Here is a 3,045-nt window from a genome sequence, read left to right on the forward strand (position 1 = left end):
ATTTTTTAAACTAAATTCAAAATTTGTTCAAGATCATCATGATCCTCTTCTGAAAGTGGGATAGATTTTTCCAAGGTTTCATCAAGAAAAGAATTAGCTTCTTTTTCATTACTTTGAATGGTTACAGTTGTATTACCAGGCAAAGGTTCCAAAGATTCTGGCTCAATACAATTTGTAGTATTTGTTATTTCTGTTAAAACTGGTCTTTCTAGCCCACATTTTTTCTTAATGTTTAGTTGGGATTTATTTTTATCTTCATGAACCTGTTCTTGTTTTTTTTCTTCAACTGAGTTTTATTGTAGGAATCTTCACATGTGTGACAGGTTATACTTTTGGCTGTCCAGTTTATCAAAATTTTACAGGATTTTGATCTCTGTGTTACATAACAATTACCAGGGTCATTCAACATGCAACAAGTTTCCTTAAAAAATGCCTTTGAAGTGAATTCAGCTGGATTTTATTTTATCCCAGTACAAAGTTTAAGGGAACATATTACGTTAAGCATACCATTCACATTTTCCTGGTTTATCTGCAGAGGAAATCCAGTTTTGAAATCTATATTATTAAGTGTGAGCCATGTGTCATTTTTGCCAAAGGTAACATCACAAAATTGTTGTTTACCATCAACAACAGTTGGTAAAGGACATCTTACTTTATATGCATTATCTTCTTCCAAAGTTGAGCAGTGAGCTGGGATAATTGCAGGACTGTTGCTTTGAGGCCTCACTTTCAGATGTTTGTAGGCAACAATATTTTGGGAATTATCATATTTAAAAGTTGAACTGACACCAAAAATTCTTGGTATCAGCTTACCTAATAAGTCTTTAATGGGAGGTGCTTGTTTCATTAAGGGATGGAAGGCTACGCAAGCCTCATAAACATCTGTCAATTTTGAATCACATTCATCCTCTTCATTCACGTAATTAACTGACAACCTGCAATATAAACAAAAAACAAATATGAGTACTCTTTTTAACATCTAGCAAGATAAAAGTGACTCCCTCCACCCCCTCCCCCAACCCCTCACTCCCTTTCCAAAAACAAAAAAAAATCTTCCTAATAGTTTCAATTTTCAGATATATTATAAATACTCTCAGATTAACAGTATAAAAGTAATATTTGATATGAGTGCCAACACTATGAAAGAAAAAAAAAATCATTACAGCTAATTTCCTAATGCTTGTAGAGTAAAACTTTGGTTGGCTTGCTTGCTTGATTTGATTGTATAATTGTTTATTCAAGTTTTTTAATTAAGTATGATATCTCCAAACAATATATATGACATAGTTTAACCTGTATATATCATATTTAAATTCAATTTGACATTTTCCCAATATAATTGTACAATATATACGAACAAAGCAAGCAAGCTAACCAAAGTTTTCATTTACATACATTAGGAAATTAGCTGTATTAGGTTCCTTACTTTATACAAGTTTTTCATTACGACAAAAAATAAAACAGAATTAATTTTTAGAAAAGCAATTGTGTTTTGAAAAAATGATCATATTAGATAGTCTTGTATACACATATTGTTTTTATCCATGATAACATGATATAAGATAAATTGGTTAATTGCCAATTAGACAACTCTGAAAGAGACCAAATGACACAGAAATTCATAACGATATGTCACCATACGTACTTCAACACTGAGCCTCGCCCATACTGCATAGGGTGTTTTTTTTTTGTCATAAAAAGTGTTATATTATCCATAAAATGAATTGCCAGAGGCACTTAAAATAAATTCAACAAACAGTTCTTATGATCTCTTATAGTATGTGATTTAAGGTATGCTGTGTTTATTTCTGTTTTAGACATAAAAAGGATTCATTTGACAATATACTTTTCTTGTTTCAGTGAAAATTTTTGGTTATTTCATCACAAGAGTACTGGACATTCATTAAATAGAGACGAGCCAGAGGGATGAAAAAAACATCATTCTATAGCCACACCACCCTTACCTTGTACCCCACCAACAGAAGCAAAACATGATAGTATATAAAAGGAATGGGATGGTCTGTCACACCTTCGAGCTGATATTGGAATCGGCAAAAGTACAATGGGATATTCCAACATAGCAGTTATCATCCTGCACACCCCTCCAAGATATGATATTGATACCGGCTTATGAAGGGTGTTACAACCATGTAGCTATGACAACCAGTTAACACCTTCTCAAAATGATGATCACCAATGAATTGAACAGATGACAGTGGTCTCCACGTATATTGGTTCCAGTAGTCCAAGGTAATCATGTAAATGTATTTTTTCCATTTAGCACCAATACTTTTAACTGTACATGCAAGATCAAGAGCCTGTTAATCAATTGTTGCATTTGTGAGTTAGAGACCCTTATTTCTAGTGCGGCAAACTATCAAAGGGCATGGTACTAAGTTTCTCTTCCTTGTTCAAGATTAAAGGTTTGATGAGACAGTTGCTTTGATGGCTGAATGGAAGCTAGACCACAGTGGTCTTTTGCTTTTCATCATAATTTTGTTTAGACCATGACAAGCTTTTGATCAAGTTAGAATTTTGTTCCAATACAATGAATCTTTAACTTTTGTATATAACATTCTTCATTTTACATTATTTAGTTCTCTTGTAATTTCAGTGAGGTGTTTTGTTATTTCATCACAAGAGCTCTGGAATTCATGGAATCAAGTGGGACATGTATGGAACTTCTGCTCTGATGAATTAGACAGTCATTTTTTTGTTAATTGTGCTAGTTATTTTATATAAATATATTTGCAATAAAAATTTGATTGTTTCTAACCTCATTTCAAGCTTATGTTAGTGACCCACAGGATGGGAAGATTTATCTACAATTATTTGATTGTTGATAATATAAAAAGGAGGAGATGTAGAATGACTGCCAATGAGACAACTATCCATTAAATTGAAAATGAAGTGAATGTAGTAATTATAGGCAACAATACCACCTTCAACAATGAGAAAAACCCATACCGTATGGTGATGAAGTGAATGTTAGCAATTAAGTTGATGAATAACCTATAGTTTGACTGACTAATACTGTAATTTGCA

The 3,045-nt window shown here is 32.4% G+C and overlaps 1 long non-coding RNA gene across 1 annotated transcript; it reads left to right on the forward strand.

Annotated features, from left to right (window-relative positions):
- The first annotated feature begins 2,117 nt into the window (after nt 1-2,117).
- On the forward strand, nt 2,118-2,775 carry LOC143078042 (uncharacterized). The gene is made up of 2 exons (XR_012979016.1): nt 2,118-2,250; nt 2,615-2,775. It is a non-coding gene; the product is annotated as an uncharacterized LOC143078042 (long non-coding RNA).
- Nucleotides 2,776-3,045: the final 270 nt, after the last annotated feature.

Source organism: Mytilus galloprovincialis, chromosome 6 (genome assembly GCF_965363235.1).
Source record: "Mytilus galloprovincialis chromosome 6, xbMytGall1.hap1.1, whole genome shotgun sequence".
NCBI lineage: Eukaryota > Metazoa > Mollusca > Bivalvia > Mytilida > Mytilidae > Mytilus > Mytilus galloprovincialis.